Raw genomic sequence first — 24,163 nt, 5'->3', positions numbered from 1 at the left:
CATATAATTTATAGCTATTACAGTTTTCTTTTTATATAATGCACGAAAGATATGGTTTAGATCAGTGCTGTCCAAAGTTACCTGCTGTAACTGCTTACCTTGTGTAAGATTTAAAAGGTCCAAGCTGCCAACCCACACCCAGGCCGTCTCGAGAATAAAGTATCCCTGGTGCTCAGTAAAAGGGTTTCGGTAGCCCCACAACTGTACGAAGAAAAGATTCACTGGCACACAGGTACTGCTGGCAGGGTGAAAAACCCTTGCTTTAAATTTATTAATTTGGCATGCAACGTTTCAGGGACAACCCCTTTATCAAGCATGTGTGATTAGATATACCAACAGGAAGAAAGAGTGTAAGTCATCCACGTCATCCTCACCCGAAGGTCTAACTTGGCTTTTATTAACCTTCTATATTAGCTGCACAAGAAACTATAATGAACTATACACTGACCTTAATTGCCACATAACTACTATAATACAGAGATAGAAAAATGTGGGTAGTAGGGGCTCAATTATGATACAATCAGATTGTTAAGCATATACGAGGAACAACATATTACAAATCTCTAAACCTTCAGTAGAAGGTCATTCTTTTGTTACCTAGGGGGAACACTGCTCTAAGAAACCATAGGCATATTAACTATGTTTCACAGTCTTGACCTTAATCCATATTTTCTCATATGCATATAACATACCATATGTTTGCTCAAGATCAGACTGCAGTTTTTACCCTTACAATGTTTCATCCCATGCTTTATTAAACTATTGAGGGAGGTAATTCCTGTACTTAACAGTTTTTAAAAATTTTTATACATTCATTTACCACACATACATTTGACAGGAAGCCTTTTTATGTTTCAAGATGCCGGACAAACAGTGCTTTTTGCATTAAAAATGAATGTAACATCAATTGGGAGTCACTGTTTTTGAATATGAAGAGTCAGAAATGCTCTGAATTAATAATAGCATACTATTTTAATTAACATATAGTTACAATAAGCGGTAGAGATTACTTCCTTCTCATAGACCCTCAGAAATCATCTATAAAAACTCAAACATTTTACATGAAAAGTAATAATAATAATCTGGTAAATTGCAAGTGTTCCCATAATCTCTTAATTTAAGTATCCTTTATTATATACTGTACATGTAATAGTGTACACCACATGCCAACTAAAAAAAGGTCTTCATGCAACACGCTTATTTTCTCAATAGTATTCATATATGTTAAGATGATCATGCATAATTTGGTTGTTATATAATGAACTGTGTTTGTGTCTGTAGCCCCAATCAGGTTGGCATCACACAAGAGCTGATCCTGGTTAGCAGGAAGCCTCCCATCAGCATTTGTAAGGCCAATGCAGAACAGGACGACTCATTGGCTATTTGGCTGGATTCAAACATTTACCAACAGCAATATATTGTATATACAAAAGCTGTGTCATGTGCACCCTCAGTGTGGACAGTTGTAGTCTTAATTTTGGTTTATTATAGCAAGCAAACAGGGGTGCCCCTCCTGACCACACAATGTTCAAATAAAGCTGGTGATTTCCAGCACAGTTTAAGCACTTGTGCTGGTCTTTTAAGGTGTACTGTTAAGAAAGTCAACTAGAGGTGCCAAACTTCATAAATAATAAAAATGAGTTCCTTAGGTTCATATACAATGAATATGATGCAACGTGCAATTTTTTCAGATGAGAAGGTGCTTCCTTCCTGCCTTCCATAGTCAAATCAGCCGATCATAAAGTTGCATCCATCACAGTTGCACATGATGTGCCAGCATGTAGGCTATTTATCGAAGAAGGCTGAATAGGTGCTTTGGTGCTCCCTGCCAGTACTTGTATGGGAGCAAGAGTTTCGACAAACAATCAATTTTCCGTCCATTTTGTGGTTTTCACTTGTGTTTGCGACCATGAATTAGCCTGCTTGAGTGCTTTTGTTTTTATTAAAGTTAATTTCATACTCCCTCTAGCCCTTCCTTACCTTAGTACTTTAGGATTAACAAATGTAGCAATATGCTTTTATGTTTAATCAAGCACCAACTCATATAAATACAGGACAGTCAAAACAGGAACACATTCTACTCAAGAGATGTTCCAGTTTGCTGTTGTCTAGGAAGAGGAATACTGTTTCTTGATTATTCTCTGTCTCATGATAGTTCTTTGCTTCTGATAGCAAATTTGATCCAGTTTTAAAAAATGTTGCTGCAAAAACCTCTCATAAGCATGTTGGGTATCACTTGATATTGTTTTCAGCCATAAAATTATGATATCCTCCCCCCACTGGCCTTATTTCTGGCTTCCCAGGACATTTTTAACCCGAGGCTTTCTAGTCAATGAACTACAACTCCCAGGATTCCCCAAAAGTCAAAGGTTGCCAAGAGCTTTGGATCATTAAGACTTGGAGAACCTCAGGCTGGGAAGCTTTGACCTTGAGTTAGCACATAGGAATATAAACTGAAGTATTGTGCCAAGAGAGAGCAAGGCATTAGCAGGAAGAACAGAAGGGGAACAAAAAACAAGGGTGAATGGAGGACAAGTAGCAGGGCAGGTGGGAGTGAAGTAAACTATTCATGCATTTAAAGATTTCAAATATTTGCTTTTTTTGGCAAAGATAGAAAAAGTTTAAATTCACATTTTGTGGAGCTTAAAGTTCTGCAGTTTAGAATAGAATGTGAATCCCAGTGCACAAGCTATTGTAATTGCTTAAATGTGTTCTTAGCAAGAGCTCAAGTCATTAAAAGTGAAAACTCCAAGGGATGCAAACTATGACTGGTGAAGCCATTTTTTGGACAAGGAATAAAATAATACAAATCAACTGAAAGCACAGACATATTTTCCCCTCTGTCAAATTACAGTTTATTCACAATGAATTTAATATACACAAAGGCTAGATTATTGCAACACAGCTCTTGTAAAACAATATTTATTGGGCACATTCAAAACATTCATCTCTCGAAACCAAAACTTGAGGCCAGCATATGTTTTAATGAGCAAAGCAAAATAATGATTTTTTTTTTTGTAGAAGAGCTTTGTACATGACTTTGCATAGCTTTATAATTATTTTAATTTCCCCTGCTATTTATATAAAGCTGTTTTAAAATGGGATCTTTAATGCATTAATCACAAATACAAATAGAACATATATTTGACAATATTCCCAGACCAGTCTTACCCACAAATGCCAGTTCTTTTGGCTTTTATACAATCTAAAGGAATGAATACAAGGAAATATACAAGATAAGCAAAATGTCATTCAGTCTGTTAAAAATACAGATTTCCCATGAATCTTTGCATGCTTTTCAGGATAATGTGTAGGATGCAGAACAAGTATTGCTTGTGAATTCAGGTGCATTGTACACTCACTCTTGACTGGTGAATTATGCAATTGTGAAATTATTAAACACTCTCATTGTTGTCAACATCATATTAGTAATGCTACTGCCAGTTTACAACCCAATGGGAAAATCAAGTGCTTTCAGTTAGTCAGATCTGAAGACATGCAAGCAAGTACTTTAATCTGTTGTTTAATCTGTTGTTCAAAGATACAGCGGCTACAGGAATATAAACTTTCCACCCTCCGTCAAGGGAATATGCAAAGATCAAACAGTGCCATTGCAAAGGGCCACACAAGTGTAATATTACAGGATGGAGATTGTCACATCTCATCACGTTTAGGAAAGCAGTTGAATTAAAAGCACCAATAATTGCTACTTTCAGTAATGTAAAAATGCTACAAATGAACTTTCAGTGGGTATAAAAGATGTGCAATGTTCCCATGTCTGCTTACACAATAAGGATTTTACATTTGATGCATATGTAGAACAACTAGAAAAAATGATTTAAGGAGGTAAGATTTAAGAGCTTAATTTACCCATAATGCTCTTTTCTCCATGAGAATTGTGCGTTTAGTGTTGCTGTTCATTTAATTAAAGGGATATGTCTTTTACACACACCAGTGAAGGAAGTAAAACTGATCTTCAACTTGGACCATTGTTACAGTGTCACAGGTTGACGCTCATAATTGTGTACATATATATCCTTAATATGAACATTCTTGATCCTGCAGACATTTGTCTTAATAAAACCATTCAATGACCTTCATGGTCAGTCTCCCAATTCAACACTGTTTATAGTTGAGGCCAATGTGCAAAAATCCATGGTCACATATTTAAGAAATAAATGATTGTTTGCTGTTGGTTACTAGACTTGGTGCAACCTACAATATTTTTCATTACACTTAGGGGCAGATTTGTCAAAGGTCGAGGTGAATTTTCGAATGAAAAAAACTCGAATTTCAAGCTATTTTTTGTGTATTTTGACTAAGGAATAGTACAAATTCAATTTGAATTTGAAAAAAATTTAAAAATTCTAATATCGAAATTTATCATGTACTGTCTCTTTAAAAATTTGACGTTGACCATTTGCCATTTAAAACCTGCCGAATTGCTGTTTTAGCCTATGGAGGACATCCTAAAACCCATTTGGAGTCAATTGGTGTGAAGAACTTTGATTCGAATTCGATCGAATGCGCTATTCCTTCAATTAGTATGTTTCTAATTTGGCCGAATACGGACTTATTCGATTGAAAACTGACCTATACCAAAAAAAAAAACTTAGACTTAATTTCGGTTGGTCTTTTTGAATTCAAATTTCGAAGTTTTTTCAATTCGAAATTCGACCCTTGATAAATATGCCCCTTATAATCTGCCTATACTATAGTTGTAACAGCAGTATTTTTTTTATGAGAGGCATTTATAATATTATATAGAATTAGGATCAAGGAATACAAAGCTAATTCAGGCAACCATGTGCATCATTTTAAGATAAAAATAACTCAATACTCAGGAAGCAATTCTGTGAATACAAGGTTAAAGTTAAAGGGATACCATCAAGCAACATGCTTTTTTTCAAAACGCATCAGTTAATAGTACTGCTCCAGCAGAATCTGGCAATTATTTTGCTCAAAAGAGCAAACAGATTTTTTTATATTTAATTTTGAAATCTGACATGGGGCTAGACATATTGTCATTTTCCGAGCTGCCCCCAGTCATGTGACTTGTGCTCTGATAAACTGCTAAACATTCTTTACTGCTGTACTGCAAGTTGGAGTGATATCACCCCCCCAGCAGCCTAACAACAGAACAATGGGAAGGTAACCAGATAGGAGCTCCCTAACACAAGATAACAGCTGCCTGGTAGATCTAAGAACAACACTCAATAGTAAAATCCAGATCCCACTGAGACACATTCAGTTACATTGAGTAGGAGAAAAACAGCCTGCCAGAAAGCAGTTCCATCCTAAAGTGTTGGCTCTTTCTGAAAGCGCATGACCAGGCAACATGACCTGAGATGGCTGCCTACACACCAATATTACAACTTGAAGAAACACACTTGCTAGTTCAGGAATGAAACTTTATAGTGTAGAGTGAATTATTTGCAGTATAAACAGTGTAATTTAAAAATAAAAACTACCTCATAAAAATCATGGCAGAATTCAAATATCCCCACACTTTAAAGGAAGTTTAGGGATGTACAGTAGTTTCCAGGATATAGTATGGAGTCAGGAAGACGACTAGTTCCAGTTAAATTGAAAGCTAACCTGTTGTGAATGTAGTTTACATTTGTTCTGAAGGAAATTTGCAAGGCTGAACTTGATGGAAAATTTTACTAGCCATTCAATTTATTTAATTTGCTAGTTTTAAAATGTAATCTCGTGGATGTATTGCCACTTTGGCCTATATTGAAAGAATAGCTCGAAAACTATTTTGCAGGCAGTAAAAATAAATAAGGTCTTTACTTTTAACATGTGTTACAATCAATCTGTGGCCTAAGAAAAATAAATCTGAGAAGGCAATAAAAGGAAAAATTTGTGAGCCCAAAAGAAAGTGAAATGTATTCATGCAACAAAGGCTCAAATCAATTCAGTACACTGTATTTGTCTAAAGTGAAGGAAAATTCCTACACTGTATACTCCTATAAACACCGTAATATGTATACGATTAAAATACACAATATATGCGCTTACTGTGCAATACAATTCAACTCCAATGATTGGCTGCCTTAACAAACTCTTACAACAGTGGGAAAACGAGGCAGTACAGCCATGCCATGAAAAATGAGGCCATCATTGGGAGCACAAATTATTGGCAGTCCAGACAGATAGAATTAATGATAGAGCTGTTAAGGTGATCACGCATAATTATCTCACTAGCTGTTAAATCTATACTAACATGTAATTTTATCCATCAGCCTAATCATCTGCAATAACTGGTAACTATATCATTATAAAGTGTGGCAAAAAGAGAACATGCTTTCTAACAGGCACAGACAATCATATAAGTAATAAAGCAGTGTTTCTTCACAAACAGGGACCTCAGGGATAAGAAGTACTGTAAAATGTGGACCATTGTTGAATCTGTGACTGGTTATACAGAAACCTATGTGAAAAGGATAAATATATATGTATATATATGAAATTATATAACATTTTATGGAATATTGGGTAAAATTTCCCATTAATGGACAAGGTAAGGCTTAACGACATGACGCACCAATTTGTTAGGCACGCCATCGTAATTATAATAACCGACCCCAGACCTCGGGCCGGTGCTTCTCTTCACTGAAAAACACACTGTCCTGGATACTAAAACTCTTTTTTTCCTCTACTGTACATTTATGCACAGAGCTTAGAGCAGCAGCAAGAGGACATCCCAGGGAAAAGAAAAAGATGGTGGCGTGGTGATCATTACTGGCCCAGACTGGTGTGTTTTTCAGAGATGAAGAGTGCCAGACTGGGTCTAAAGCGATTATAAACATTGGGGTGCCTAACATATTGGCAACCCCACAGTGATTAAGCCTTTCCTTGTCCTTGAAATTCAATATATATTGTGGTGCTATTGGGATGCCACAATGCCCATCGTGGAGGTTGTCTGTGTAGTTATTCAATGTGGAGTTAATTTCAGTTGTGAAGGTGGATCTCATTGATGTCCTTCTGATGTCAACGACATTACAGTGACCAGAATGAATTTATATCCAATTAAAGTGGAAATGCCCAATTTCTGTTAACATTAATACCATAACAATAGGCACTGTAACATCACACTAATACACAAACAGAACTGAAGCAGTACCTGAAGACATATGCACCGGCGACCAACGACATCTTAACTGCATACAAAAGCCTTTTCTGGAGGAACCCATATCCCACAATAGCCAGAATCATAAAAGAAAATATCCAAACCCTTAATAACCTGGTAAAGACTGGAGTTAATGAGCAATTACAAACTTACTACAAACATTGTGCGCTCTTACTAAATTTAAAAAGGAAAAGCTGTATTTAATACAGAACTGCATGGTCAAACTCTCCTCATGCCAAAATGTACTTATAAACTTCCTATCAACAAAAAGACTCACATTTTTCTCTTTTTAGCCAAAAAGATAATCTTAAAAAACTGTTTCATGATCAAGAATACAACAATGTCATCAGCAGTGAAACAGAACAGATAAACATCCAGCTTGAGCTCCAAACAAAATGGAAAAAGATCCACCTGGAGCCCCAAAGCTGAAATTAACCTTACATTTAATAACTATGAAGCCAGCTTCAGTCCAAACTTTACATTAGCAATCCTGAATAACGAAAACAAAACACATATATACATATCTCCTGCAGTGGAATACCATAATATTTGCAAATGAAAAATAAATATTATCATTAAGTCAGCAGCACAATCAGCAGAATGGGGTGCAGTAATCATCATAAATGATGAACAGGAAAGTCATGAACACCTACTCACTGCAGAAACTGCAGAAAAACCCCACAGCCAGCAAATAATCATGTCAGTAAAGATCAAGTCAATGATGGCATTCCCAAAATTGTTAAAGAGCCATTCTCTCCAAAATTCACAAGGAGGAAAACCCTGGATGAACAATAGTTTATTAGACAGGCACAAAGAAAACATTTCTGCATTGGGGAAAACATCTTAAATACTCAGCTACATTCTGATTATCTGAAGAATATGGCTGCAATTTGCCACATACCAGACTTAACAGTTTTAGCCGGCATGGATACAGAAAATGAGAAAAGGAGAGGCAGAAAATCAAACAACTACTGTAAGTTTTTTTTTAATTAACAAGGAGCTATAACCAAAGCTTCTTAAGGTTAGAAACTGCAAAAAAGATTCCCATATATTCTGTATAGCACATACATAGCGATACCAATATCATATTCCCAAATACAACAGTGAATGCAGACAATGTGGTTGACCTGTTAATGCTGCTGAAATGTCCCACTGCAGTACTGTGGGTAGGATTCACTGTGAATAACAAAACAGGGGCCACCCGCAGAAGTGACACCCACATTAGTGATATCAGGGTAACTACTAATGGAATTCATTAAATCACTGAGACACAAAAAGTGTTGAATATAGATTTATGGGAATGTTTGATAACCAAAGTGACTTAAATAGGGACAAAGGATTTCTGTGAAATCATGAACTCTACAATCCATTCTGTTTGGGAAAAAAAAACCTTTTATAGAACATTGACATTTCAAAGGACATGTTTGCTTCAAAAGTCACACACCCCTACTACATATCCATATTGTACATATTAGAGTCTGGGATCTGGGTTCAGTATAACCAATAAATATGATAATATATTCATACTTTTCTATTCTTATCGAATTTCATATGTGCAATACTCCTTTGATGTAAACCTACCCTATTCTGTTCATATGTGTATATACATACTGTGTCCTCCATTTCAGTTTAAAAAAAAAGTAACATCCTTAGTATATTATGGCTGATGAATCAGTGTCACTATTTACTGCTGGAAAGCTTACTTTTTTAATATTTATCAACTAGCCTATAAATTATACAGTATCTTTTCTATTTTTACGAACACGGCACACCTTTCTACTATTTGATGGCCAGAAAGACCAGAAAATTGAAATTTCGGTATACTGTATGCATAAAGAAAATGTATATTTTCAACAGGGCTCATTCCCAGAATTCCAGTATACTGCATTTGCCAGCTAGTGCTGTGTCAAAGTAAAAGTAAATGGCGATGAACATGTTAGTAGAGTTTCATTCATTAGATGACAAAAAGGGAGCTCTGGCGCTAACACTTACTAAACAAAGGTGTAGCTTTGTGCTGTATGCCCTGTACTTGTATTGTGTGAGAAGCAGGGAAAAGCAAAGTGCCTTCACATACAGTAATTTATCCCAAGGAGCATACATCAGGAAGTCCCACTAACACAGTGGTGTAACTACCGGAGGGCCACTGAAGGCCACACTGCAGCAAACACAGTAAGGGAATTGTGCTCCTGGAGGGGTGGGAGCTGGGTACAGTCCCCGGGTGCACATCCTGCACCTGGGCCCAGAAGAGAATAGTTACATTACTGCGCTAACAAAAAAAACATCACACACCAATATAAGGGTAATGGTAATCTTTATAAACAACAAGTAGTGGCAAAGGATCGGTAGAAACACAAATTTGAAAACAAGAATATACATGGCCTGTTTGACTAACTAGAATGGATACATGAAGCTCCTTTCAAAGGGATCTTTCACCCGGGTTACTTTCTCAGAGTAATTTCCCTTGGACCAAGGCAGTTGCTTCTGTGTAGCAGGTGCAACAAAATACCTGGAATCCTCATACAGGAGCCAGATGCTTGCCATACTTACTGTATCCTTCAACAGGCAGCTTACTCCTTGCAGTGCATCAAGGGGCAATCTGACTGGAGACCACACCACGTATTTTGCTGCTTTCCAGAAAGCAGTCCTTCATGTTGCATTAGAGACCAAGGATCCTCTTTCTGGCCAAGCTCAGCAGGAGTGCCGTTCCCCATGACAATCACCCTCTGATGGCTGATAGGGGTCACTTCATAGTGTTTGGTTGCGCCAACCTCAATCACTGGTTCTCCCTGGCCTTTCTCTTCTCCATGTTTCTTGTACAACCCTCAAGGCATTTTCCAGCCTATAGCCAATCATTAAGCCCCCAGGCTGCCCAGGGAGACTGCTGTTGGATCATGTGGACACAATCCTCTCCTCCTTACAGTATAATATAAAGTCTACTGAACTCAACAGACCTGGTAATGAGTTAAGAATTGCACAGGCTATTGATAATGATGACTGTAGACCACCAGGAGTACCAAATACTATTCCATAAAATACAGGAGGTATGAATCAGTATAGGAAGTGCTCAGTCAAGGGTGGCTGGAGCCAGAGGGAAAATTTCTCCTTAAGATGATAAATAGAGTACAGATCTCATCTGGGGAATAATAATGAACAGGTCACTAAGTGTGAGACTTGTTTGTTAGGTCTTAAAATTTATCATTCTACCACAGAGTGAATGTGCTGTAAAACTAGGAGACAGCAATTTGTTTTATGCCTGGTAGGGTATGGGCATTTGTTAGTGCAAACAGCTATCACAGTGCGTATATGAAGAATATACTGGGGACTGTGTGGGCAGAATGTGTATGTTTCTTACACAGCTTGGCAATATTATTCTCAAAATAAACAATGTGTCAAATATTATGTTTGTATAACAGGTTCATTTCCCTGGAGTGTGAAATAATAGTCAGAATATGTATGTTTAATTTTAGATAATGGTTTGCAGTTGTCTTCTGAGCAGAATATTCTGGAAGTCACAATTAATTTGCTGAAAACTTTTGTCTAGCAACTGAAAGATATGGCTATTGATACTACGAGGAACCTTGCCATTTTCCATGGATTTTGTGAAACTCTAGGGTATTGTACAAGATGAGCCAACAATACATACTGTTCAACACAGTTTTAAAGCACTTCATCCTACAACTTATAAAAGTTACAGGTAGCATTTAATAAAATCAGAAGGAATCTTATGCACGCCATTCTAACTATTATGTCCAACACTAAAAGGGCTATTGTAATCATCGATTACCTGGTTTCTTAAGCCTTATTTCATAGTTCTGCAGTTTTAAAAAATTATATAAAAAGTCAGTAGTTTAGGAATAAAATATACAAACTATGCACCCCATCTTTCCGATATGAGATTTAGGTGATGAGTCCGAATAAATATGTAACAGATGCCTTTTGATTTCATTGATAGATAGAATTTAAAAAAAGCACCATTGTGTCTTAGGTTTGAAATAAATAATTAGAAAAAAAGCACCTTTATTTTATATCCTGGGAAGGCCGGCTGAAACGTCACCCTGACATACTGAATTGATTGCATTTCCACCACTAAATATGGGGTTCCATTAATTATGTTAAATCAAATCAAGTATTATTTTTGAAATGAATTAGGCCCTGGATTATTTAGGTACCATTTGATCTCTAATCGGTGAGTACCAGAATTAGGAAATAGCTGCTCACGTGGCTCACTCTGCAGAAAGTTTTTTTACATCTCAGTTATGAATTACGGGAGCAGAGAGGAGGCTCAGAGCGAAAATTATAAGTTTGAAGAGGAAAATACTCTTCATTATCATAATGTGTATCTGGGCTCTGCAACAGCGTGACTATGCCATTTACTTCATTGTTCTGCTTATCATATTTAAAGGCAATGATGACTAATTCATGGTTGAAGATACAGCATTTTCACTGCCCATAATTACAGATCACAGATCCATTTAAATGTAAAAATGAATTAAGCTGAGCTATACACATAATATTATTGTGTTAACAAAGAACTTTTACCACACACATCATTTTTCTTCCTTTTTTATTATTAAAACATCTTGATTCATTGAACCCATATTCTGACACTTCCACTGCAAGCATGCACAACCTCCGGGGGCCCCCGCTGTGCGCATGCACGAACGCCAGTGCGCATGTGCAAATGCCCCTGTGCTGGCCTGCATTTAGGTATTTTTTATGTGCCAGTTAATCAGGGAGCTGGTCTGAGCTAGCAGGGGCCCACTGGGTTTTTTTTTGCAGTGTCCTGATGGCCCAGTCCGACCCTGTGCATGCATCACATGATCTTGTGGAATGAGTGATTGCACCCATTTTAATTGCCCAAGGACAAGGGCAAACGGATAGTGAAGAATAATGTATGGTGCACCTGGACCACATCTACAATCTGGTGAGCTATCTACATTATATTCATATAATGTATGTATATATATATATATATATATATATATATATATATATATATATATATATATATATATACTTGAGAAAACAACTCAAAAGACAAGGTAAGTCCAATCTCAGATATAGGATGGGGGCATCACTGAGGGTACTCCAATAATGGAATGTATTGTTACATGCTATATACCAGACAAATCAGATGTATTTCTTCACTTCCTTTGTTGGATATGCCCACAGCAGCACAGCACAATTACCATTTCATCTTTAGAAGCTCATAAGGCCCTTGCCTTTATGTAGAACAATAAATCACCTTAATGTGTCAGATAGGCAGACTGGGCCACTGCAATACCATGTCAAGAACATGAGATAACATCACCAAACCCAGGTTCATATAAGTATGGCAACATGGGCAATGGGGGGCACAACTGTCAAATAAATAAGGAAATTAATAACAGCATTAAAAGCAGTATTTTAAAGTATTTAAGCCGAGGGCCTGGAATTTTGAAATGTACATAGTGATCCTGTCACAACCAGAGTATCAAAAATGAATGATATAATAAGGGGCTTAACCTTGTAGCTTAGACATGAATAAAATCATACCAAACTTGGGGTTATCTTTATCTTTCTAGCTGCTTTTTTGTACAATTTATTGAAAGAAGAATGTAAAGGCAACAAGTCAATCTCTAACACAATGAATATTCAGGTAATACTGTTTGGTAGCCTGGAAATCTCTGATCCCATCAGATTTCACTGTGACTCCCTGTGGACCTTCTAAACATTGTGAGAAACACAGCTCCATGGAGTCAAGAGTGGCAGGTATCACAGTTGCAAACTAATAGTGTTGTTTATTGACATAAACAGAAGAGATTGCATGGAAACCTGACTCTGTGGATTAAGGCACTGCCACAACTAAAACATAATCTTAATGAAACGGAAAAGATTAATGGCACCTTTAAAAAGAAACTGTACAAAAACACAGCTCTCTTTTCTTGGTGAAATATATTCAATTGGCAAACGAAGCAGAACAAATTCCAGCAGTTTATGGAAACAGCTCTATTTGCAGCTAATCTAGTTATGATCCCAAAAAAGCATCAGGCAGACAAATGATTCTCCCCAAAAGCATTCAGCATAGTTATGTGCCACCCTGAATGTAAGCAGGAGAGGTTTACTTCTTACAGAGAATGCTGTACTTTCTACTTTTAAATAATCGGATATTAAGATATACTGATAAGTTCTGTGACTATTCGCCAAGTCACAAGGTCTCATGGAATATCTAGTTGCCATTTAAAGGAGAAGGAAAGCTATGGAGTTATTTTATTGCCAATAGATTAGCTGCAATAGTGCATGCTAGAATGCTATATTTATTCTGTAGAATGCTTTACCACACCTAAGTAAAAAGCTCTAGAAGATCTCTGTTTGTTTAGGATAGCAGCTGCAGTATTAGCTTGGTGTGACATCACTTCCTGCCTGAGTCTCCCTGCTCACTAATAGCTCTGGGCTCAGATTACAGCAGAGAAGAGGGGAGGAAGAGGAGCAAACTGAGCATGCTCATGCCCGGGGCAAGGAGGTTTAAGCTGAAGGCAGGAAGTCTGATACAGAAGCCCATGTGTACACAATAGAAGGAAAGAAATGTGGTGTTTCTTTTGAAAGAGGACTCAGAGCAGCACTACTTTGAGGGTTTACTGGTATATTTAGGTGAACCTGTCTGATAAGGCTTACTTAGTTTTTACCTTTCATTCTCCTTTAAATAAGCATTTATTTTAAATTCTCAAGCCATAAATAAGAAAAAGGGAAATCATGGGGCTGATATATCAAATAGATTCGGAATCCTGAATGATACCCAACAGTTTGATATTTTCTCCATGTACCAATACTTTTTTTTTGACAGTCAGGAAAGTTGTCAACAAATTGACACATTTATCAAAGCGGATACTTGCATTAATCTGTCAGTATGTGTTCGTTCTGGGAAAGGATTCCAACAATTATTCTCTGTGATGTCGAAAGTTGTCCCAGCATTCAAAATAAGTTGTTAAATCTAAAACATTCTGTAATGTTTTACTGTAATTATCAGTGCTGCTTGGCACAAATTACTGAGGGTTAATAAACCAGCCCCACAATAGTTTTAAGTAGATCTTCAAATATAATGCAACAACATTTTGCATTTTATCTGCATTTGTGTGAATGGCAGCTACCATATTTCTTGTATTTGTCAAGGTAAGCTTAGAAAACACACACATGCCTATTCAAACATGTATTACTGAAGACATACTGTATAAATATAAGGAAGTAAATAATTATGTCTTTGCCTAAACTAATGAATGATAAAAAAAACTGCATATATTTTTATCATTTATATGGACACTCAACCCCTGTTTCAAGATGATCTGTATAACTGAGGCTTGGCCAGAACATTAATTTTGCCTTGTTTTTAATTGCTCTAAATAGGACATAGAATGAAACTTCCACTTTCACTTTTCAGCTTTCTTTCTTGTTTCTTAGTTTTACTGAATCACTGTTTCAGGAGGTGAAAGAAGTGGTAAAACAACTAAGCAATTCACAGATAAGTTTTCTATATAATGTGCCTCTTCTTATGCCAAAGCATGTCAAAGGCTACAGCATGGGGAAGGGACAGTGTTTATACAGACCTGTTTATATCCATTTCGCAAAGGGTAAGAGAATGAGAAGTACTACAGGGAAGATAAAACATTCTTTGATTTGTGCTTAATAATTGCATAAAATTAGGCAAAACACATTTTAATACAAGTTCCATTTATTGTGGTCATGTCACAGAAAGGTGTATATTGGTATATACGATATATTTTCGAGTATAAGCCGACCAGAGTATAAGCCGACCTAATTTTACCTAGGAAAACTGGGAACTGTATTGACTCGATTATAAGCCTATACTATATACTTGCTATATAAGTGATCTGACCTCTGCATGATGAGATCCCTTTACCTCTTTATAGCTGTGCTGTGGACAAAGGTACCTTGTCTCCTGTTGTGCACTATTTAAAAAACTGCAGTCGCAGAAAATTCTGAGACTATTGTGAGCCTTTAGAATTGTTCTCAGCTCTGTGTGTCTTATTCCATTCACTGTGCTGCGCGTCTATCTCTCGATGACGTCCAGGGCCGGAACTAGGGGTAGGCAGAGAAGGCACGTGCCTAGGGCGCAAAGCTGGATGGGCGCCAGGCACGCACCTTCTCTGCCTCTGCTATCCCCCTAGTCCGGTCCCTGTTCTGGTCATCGTATGCGTGTGCGCGAAAAATACTAGTGCGCATGCGCAAAAAAACTTAAGCGCGCATGCGCACTCGGGTATTGGGCGCTTTGCCGGGCCAGGCTGCCTGGGGCGCCTGCCCCGGTTGGCCCGGCACTGATGACGTCAGACACGCGCCTCACGCTAAGTAGCGTTACGCTTCATTCTTCACGCCACTAAGTGAAATGAGCACATGTAGAATATCGCCAATGTCTGGGACCAATAGAAGAAGGGAGGGAGGCTGTGTTAGCGCTCCCTTCCTATACTGTGGCGTTACTTATTGTAGCCTGTGTAAGGTCACATTGAGGGTTCCGAAAAGGGTGCTGTAATAGCCACCGTGCCTGAGGTAACATATACCGAATGTAATGTTGCCCATAACTTGCTGACTCGAGTATAAGCTGAGGTAGACTTTTTCAGCACATTTTGGGTGCTGAAAAACTCGGCTTATACTCGAGTATATACGGTACTGCAGATTTGATAAAAGAGCTTCAATTGTATTTGCACCACTATGCAATTGTATATGGTTACTCTATTCGCTGATGTAATCATTTTGCAAGAATCATAGTTGCTTATACTAAACAATAATCAAGGCAGCCTAATATAAAATGAGGTTACTTGGATGCAAGGCTTAACACTTTGAGAGTTATTTATTAAAGCTCAAATTTTTCAGGTTGGGCTTTTAAAGGGGAAAACTCAAATTTTTCAAGGGGAAACAAAAATTTTTTAATTTTTGAGATTTATTTTAGCCCAAATCTTCTAAAAGTACAAATCTGAAAATACTCCATCTCAAAGAAGTTAATGGTGGATATCCCTTTTCCAATTTGAAGATATAATGATCCGTGCTGGATTTTGTATGATAATGCGAAAAATTCAGGGTTGCACATTTTTTCACAATGTTATCGAGACTTTTTCGAATATGAATTTTTAAAATGATTTTATTTATAAATAAGGTAAAATCTTGGATGGGAGTTTGGTAGAAAGCAAAGCAGATGTTGCCCTCCTTGCCCCCAAGTCATGATGTCACTATAAACAATGCAACATTGGAATCAGCTTATAAATAAAATGACTATAGTTTTACAGACCTTTTGAAAATTACATTATTTTTAAATATGTATTGACACAATATTAAAGTTTCAGCCTTTTGTACTAATAGCAAGACTCTCCTCAATTCCGCTATTAATCAGCCTCACACATAGATGCAGGCCAAGTGGAGGGCATGGAAAGGATAACTGGCAAGACCTTATTTCTATTTATAGCAATTGATATTTCGATATGTCCACCCTATTCACTGTCAGTCCATTCATTTCTCTGTGATATTAAGCTTGTCGTGTCACTACGGGCAACAGTAGCACAGTGCACTTCATATATCAGATGTCACATTCTAGACTCATGCCAAAAAAAAAATTCCTTTAATGTGTGATGAAAACATGTTTCTTTTATAAAATAGATTTCGCAAATGTCCACCTCTTACAGGCTTATATAACCTTTTCAACAGACTGCATGGCAGAATCTTCAAGCCTGAATAAAGAGGTATTACATAAAATGTCTAACTACTCCAGGTATGGTATTTATTATCTCAAATGCTTGGAATCTGGGGCTTTTTGGATAAAGGGTCATTGTGGAATATGGAGAACAATTTCTTAAGGCTACTAAAAAACCTAGGAGAAATACTTTGTCATCAACATAAATTTCTGATAGCTAGTACAAGCCACTGCCTAATAATTAGGGATGCGCCGGGTCCAGCATTTGGTTTAGAATTTGGCAGAATCCTGGTACTTTTACAAGTGTTCTGAATCTGAAACCTTTAGTCATGTGACTTTAAGGCTGTTGACAAGGTTTTATTTAAACTTTCTTAAACTGGAATTATTATTTGGCACAACGTTTGCACATTATTCAGTACGTGGTCACTGCCAAATGCAAGTTATGGATATGGATATCCATATACGAATATATATGATATACCTACGAATTATTGCACATACTTTATCATACAACCCTTACTTAAAGGAGAAGAATATCACTGGGGGTGCCATTCTGGTCTGTGTCTTGTGCACAGTACAAAAACAGGAGACTGACAAGGCCTATGGAGCTAAGGCATTCTGCATCTCAAGTATTAGAGATGTCTCTGCTGTATAATGCCATACCTCCCAACTGTCCCGTTTTTCATGCGACAGTCCTGATTTTGACAGCTCAGCCTACAGTCCCGGATTGTTAGTGAAATATCACTAATTTCTCATTGATTTTCTGCACTGAACAGACAGAAAAAAATACAAAGTTTCTGAAATGTAATTAAATAAGATGTTTTTGGCAGAGAGCTGATTGCACCGGCACTTAAGTACATTTGTAACAATTTAAGATAAGCAAATATACAATTGTAACTATTTAAGATAAACAGGTCTCTTGGGGAAACTGTGACTTGCAGCAAACTGTAATAACACATAAACCTGATCCTTAAACCCCCAGAAATGTGTTTAAACTTTCCATAACCTGTTCAATTTAAGATTTAAGATGTCTTTGCACCTAAACTGACAACAAAAATAAGTGTATAACATAGAAAACTATTTCATTATATATAACAGCATTATTTTGCCAATAACCCATTAATCTACACATGAGCTTTGTATTTATTATACAGGATACCTGGTGCGAAACACCACAGAATGGAACGTCTTTGCATTTTAAAACAGCAGGTAGGGAAAAAAGGTAGAAGAGCAATGTAATTTATTGCATGCATCAATATGATGCGTTAAGCACAGTAAGTTTTGATGGAATGGTCTGAATGGCTCCTTTGGTGGCTGTAACAGATGGACATATTGTAACATAGGAATAGGCAGGACTGACTGCTGAGAAGCTCTCTAGCATCAAAATTCATTATTGGTCCCTCTGCTAGATTTGCCAGTCAGATCCAATAAATTGCTACTGCCATTTTTCAAGAGCGAACAATAAATCTGACAGATGACAAATCTACGGATAAAACTTTGTACAGCTCATTACTGCACTATCCTGGCCAATTCCCGTCGTACTGCTTTTCAATCCTCGTACTAACTCATGTCCACATCTAGTCAAACGGAACTTCCACTTGTCACCTGGAGGACAAAATGCTTATGACCCACAATGTTTTAGCATGTGTCTGTATTCCATCAAAGGTGACAGGAAGATGTAAAAACGGGAAAGAACAAGGCTAAATTTTGCATTTGCACTGTAGGAGATGGGATTTAAGATGTAGGAATTTCACAAAATATCCAGCAGCCATTGATATTTAAGATGCCCATACATTTGATTTGATGTTCCTAATTGCTGGAAAGCATTTGCAAAGATGTAAGACTGAAGTATCAAGGTGTTGTTGTTTTCCTTATATCAATCTTCATTCTACATAGATTGACTTTATTTCGGGTATATTTTGTGTCAAATGCAATGAAGGGTATATTATATTACCAGCAGACTGACGGACTTGATTTTATATGAAAGTATAAGGAACTTACAGTTGCATATGTCAAAATATGATGCATTGAACTACAATCACTTACTAATCTTTGTGTAATTAAAGCCTGCCTCTTTTAGAGTGTTAAACCATAGCTAAAATTATTGGTAATATAGAAACAATATATTTTATATACAATAATATTAATAAGCAAAGGACAACAAAATACAGGTATGATAAAGCAAGGGAACTCACCTTGTTGGGTTGGTTCAGGGACGCCATTGAGATGTCTGTAAATGAACTCATACAGGAAGCCAACTACACTCTAGAAAACAACTTCTTAGTTGGAAAAAACCTAGGAAAACAGATGGATGTCAAAAGCTGGAACTTATCTCATTTTAAATGACAAATAAGATTAAGATAAAAATTTTGTAACCAAAACATAATTAAAATGAAAAATGGTTTCTCCATAAACAACATGCATAAATAAATGCTCTGCAGTGTGCTCTTGTTGGCAAACATGCAATATTATGCAGGCTTACATTGAACAATCAATTCTTTATTTCAGTGAGGGAAAAGTTAGCAGATAACCCCCTAATATTAGATAGAAACACCTGCAGTTTTCATAGTTTCTGTGATTTCAGCTTTACTTATTATTTATAGCACAGTCTCGCCATTACGACAATGATTCTATATTAAATATGCAGATTTCTGACTTAAAAGGGAAGACAATGATTGTTTTACCATGTGCGACTTTGAAAAACAAACATAAAACAGGCTCTAGATTCCAAACTAAAAATGACAAAGAAAAAAGTCTGCTTGCACAGGCTTGATGGCTTGGTGTACCCATTGGAATTGACCTTGTGCATGTCCTTAAAGACTTACTCAGAATTCACAATAAACCGTTTTAAACCCATATTTCTTAGGTTACATTCCTACCACATCTAAGTTTATATTCCTGACATTTTTACAAGACATGCCAATCGATATCCCTAAACTAACTGGGCTCTTATGCATGCAGCTCACTTATTAATGGGATAAATTGTTGACAATCCATCGGACAGTTATCTTGCACTGTGTGCCCTATATAACTTTTGACCTTTTTTCTCGTCTTCACTTGTGACTGGTATTGATCATCCCTGGAAACTGAAAACGGCCAGTTCAGTTTTTATTGTAGCCCCTGCTCTGCATTAGAAGTCCTTAAAGGGAATCTATACCCCTGAGCATTGCAATGCAGATCTCTATAATAAAACACATCACATAAAACAACCTGTGTTGTTGGCACTTTTAGGTGAGGTGAACCTTGAGGGCACAAGTTGACTCTTCTATTTTGATAGAATTAGTTTCAAGGTAAAAATGTTTACTGATTCTTTGTAAATTCATAAAGTAAAGTTTATTTGTAAACCATAATTTCTCCTGCAGTATTATAACTGTCTTATTTTCTATTTGTTCTTAAATATTTCTGGGCTCTCTCCCTAAAAGTGGACGACACTGACAGACACTGTACAAGTGGCCATTAACATACATTTCACCTTTCAAGGTTCAAATTACACCTTATTCTGTTGAACTTTATTTTGTAATGTATATTTATATTTACTTTACGAAAAGTAACAATGAGGAAAATACTTGTATACCCTAAAAAGGAAGTGAAAACCGTAAATAAAAACCCCACCCCCCAAGTGACATCACAGCTTTTCCCCATTCTGAAGGCTGGTATTAGGTAAGCAGAAAGGTGGCAACCCTACTCACATGGTACTCTAAGCTGTTAACACATTACTGAGTGATGAAATGCTTCCTATTCTATTCAAAAAGCCTGGATGAAGAGATGTTTTTGTTGTAAATATGCTTTAAACCAAATATGATGTTCCTTGGACTGTGTAGGGTTGAGAGTTCCATGTTGTGGTGCTGCTTGATAGAAAGGAATGAGATCCAAAGGATTTTAGTGTAATGTTGGGTGTCTTGAGTATTTCTAAAGATAGGAGTGAACAAGTGGGGAAATGAGGAAATCAGAAGTTCTTCCAGATAAAGAGGGCCTTGATTATTTAGAGAATATTTTGAGATATTTTGAAGAGAATCCTTCACTTAATTGGGATCCAGTGTAGGGAACGTAAAATTGGCGCATTACAATAATTCAGTCTTGAGGGTTCAAAAAATCTTTTTTGGCATATGCTCAGCTGGATATTTTCAGACAGATTCATCCTGGGACCTTGTGCCTTTAAATGGCCATGGAACTCCTCAGTGACTTCTAATACTTATATTTTACAATATTGGTTACATTTAGTAGCCACATTTATAAACTATATGTACATTTTAGGTATCAGTTCTCCAATAAAGAGATAAGCAAGATCATAGCAATTTTTATTTCTATTTACACACTGTGCTAGGAACAACTAGGCTTAATTAAGCTTTTCCCTGTGCAGAGTGACTTGAGTTAGTTAATATGTGCATGAGTCACTTGCAAGGTAAGAGGGTGCACACGGATGGAGAGGAGAAAGCAGAGCAGGACAAGTACTGTATTCTTTAATGGCACAACAATGATGCAACGTACGTCAGCACAATGACACTAACAAGTTCAGGGTTATGTTTAAGGTTTCCTTATTATATGACTGGGGATAAGACACAGTTAATGCTGATTGTCCATGCTGCACCCCAATAAATAAGCAAGTTCTCAGACATGACAAATATCCAGTAAAGATTCTCAAAACTGTCAACCGATATGATAGAAAATCCTGCCTACCTTTCTTGATTAAATATAATTCTATTTTAACGCTGTATGAGCCGTCCATAAGATAAAGACAAGCTAGTTAGTCTCCCCAACACCAAAAAGATAATGTTGTCCCGGACCTCCCCCAGTCACAGCCTGGCTGTAGGGGGTTCCCTCTCGGACTGCATTCTGGCGTGACTGGGGGAGGTCCGGGACAACATTATCGCACAGCCGCTTCATTTCTTATGAGGGCTACAGAACCGCTACTATAAGCGGTGGATTTAATACTTGCGAACATTTGGATGTCCTTGGGAATACATGCGGTGCAACTGTACTCGGATGGTTTAATCGCCAATGCATATTGTAGGCGAGTTAACCCCTTCCCCGGGCCTATACAAACCCCAGCACGCCCAGCAAGCATAAACCCACGGATTCGAGTCATTTAAATACCGACCTATAAACATCAAAAACTCAGGGGTTTCCCCCCCCCTGCAAATCTGTTTCACTTTATATGAAATAGGGGAATATTCACATGCTGTTTATTCAAGAATTTTGGAATCTTTCTTTCGTCTAGGATCAAGATGGACTCATTCAACTGAACCCCATTGTATTATTGGATTTATAAACGTCCACCCACAATCTTGTTCCTAAGCTTTTCCATCACATTTCTCATTACTAATTTATTACCATACTTAATAGCATGCTAATTTCTCCCTGAGTTGTTTAATATAACCAGCTTTTGGGTTTTTTGTCCTTTTAGAAGGGATCCCTTCAGTTTCATATGCAGCGCTGTTTATTATTTTAAATGGTTTTAATCTCACTGTTTCAATATGGCATGGTGGTGAATAAAAATTGCTTTTTATTTTACTTTGATATTCAATTATTATAATTTTGCCCTCAGATTTTTCAGACATAGGTAGTGTGGGGAGAAGTCCCTTGTGTTCCCCCTTTTTGGTTTATATATGTGGTTGCTGAAAGATATGAATTTTGCCAACGTGGACAACGTAATGGCGAATCCACAGAACAGTTTGTAGCAGCTTTGAGAGAGCTGGTTGTTACCTGTGACTTTGGGAATCTAACAGATGAAATGCTAAGAGACCAAATAGTGGAAAAAACAAACTCACCTCACATTAGAGAGAGACTGCTCCTAGAGCAGGATTTAACCCTTGCAAAGGCTATTACAGTTGCTAGCCAAATTGAAACAGCAGTGGCAGAGGCTAAAACTCTCAGTCAGTCAACACTGTGGCCTAATAATGCACAGTCACAGGCAAAATACGGGGATTCACCTACACTGCAAAACCATGTAGCAAATTCAAATAGAAAATACTGCTTTCGCTGTGGTTCAACACAACACAATGCAAATCATGTTACTTGTCCTGCAAAAGCTAAACCGTGCCGCAAATGCACAAAAGTAGGATATTTTGCTAAGATCTGCCGTAGTTCTGCTAAAGATGTTCATTAAGTCACTACTACAAATGTCATAGTATTAAGTGTGGATAAAGCTGGTACATGTCAGTACTGCTTCTGCTGACAAGGGACACTCCATTAACCTGATGCTTGATACAGGTTCAGCTGTTTCTATACTACCAAAGGATATTTTCTTGAAATATTTTGCAAAAGATCCACTTGTTGCACCTGTCCTGAAACTGGTCAGTTACTAAAGGATCCAATCCCTGTGCTTGGTTGCTTGCCAGTGACTGTACTATTTAAATCAAATACTGCAAAATGTGACTTTTACATTGTGAATAAGGGTACTGCTATACTTGGAAGGGATCTCTTTGCTGCATTAAACCTACAACTATTTGATGGTCTCATTACTACAGCACCAGTGCCTGCCACACAGCCAGTGTCTAAAATTTCATCACAAAGCAACACTTCACTGGGCTGTGCAAAGAATTTTGAACACAAAGTTAAGTTGAGACCAGGTGTAAAACCAGTACCATTTCCTGAAACAGCATGGGAAAAACTTGCTATTGATTTTGTCGGTCCTTTTGCAGATGCTCCTATAGACTATAGATTTGCTATAACCTTGATAGACTATTACAGTAAATGGCCTGAAATTGCATTTGTTTCTCATATAACATCAGCTACAGTAATAACATTTCTGTCTACAGTCTTCAGCAGAGTAGGTAATCCAAAGGAGTTAATATCAGACAACGGACCACAGTTTGTCTCAAATGAGTTTGAATCCTTTCTGAGAGAGAGGAATATTGTGCATAAGAAATCTTCAGTGTATTACCCACAAGCAAATGGAGATATTGAGCAATTCAACAGAAGTCTGAAAGAAGCACTACAGACAGCAAATTTTACTGGGAAATCTTGGAAAGTATTTACAACAGAGTTCCTACATAACTACAACAACCCAATCATCTGCAGCTAAATTATTACATGACAGATGCGCATGTTGCAGACATCAATCTTCCACAAAATACTGTGCCTACAAAATCATCTACTGCTGACATTGTGAAACGTCAAAAAGCCAAATGCAAGGCTTATACAGAAAACGTGGTGCAAGAGAACATAGTAACATAGTAAGTAAGGTTGAAAAAAAGACACACGTCCATCAAGTTCAACCTTTTAGTTATTTTTTTAATCTGCCTAACTGCTAGTTGATCCAGAGGAAGGCAAAAAAAACCCATCTGAAGTCTCTCCAATTTGCGACTCCAAAATGGCAATGGGACTAGTCCCTGGATCAACTTGTACTATGAGCT

The 24,163-nt window shown here is 37.2% G+C and overlaps 1 protein-coding gene across 1 annotated transcript in view; it reads right to left on the bottom strand.

The window, feature by feature from the left end:
• Positions 1 to 24,163, bottom strand: part of ptprf.L (protein tyrosine phosphatase receptor type F L homeolog) — a 634,602-nt gene that overhangs the window by 346,279 nt on the left and 264,160 nt on the right. The window contains exon 4 of the mRNA XM_041589192.1: positions 19,004 to 19,103. The gene's annotated coding sequence lies outside the window, so the exon portion shown is untranslated. The remainder of the gene's footprint in view (positions 1 to 19,003; positions 19,104 to 24,163) is intronic.

This window comes from Xenopus laevis, chromosome 4L (assembly GCF_017654675.1).
Source record: "Xenopus laevis strain J_2021 chromosome 4L, Xenopus_laevis_v10.1, whole genome shotgun sequence".
NCBI classification, from domain to species: domain Eukaryota; kingdom Metazoa; phylum Chordata; class Amphibia; order Anura; family Pipidae; genus Xenopus; species Xenopus laevis.
The sequence above is the reverse complement of the archived record's forward strand: the minus strand, read 5'-3'. Positions and strand labels throughout refer to the sequence as shown.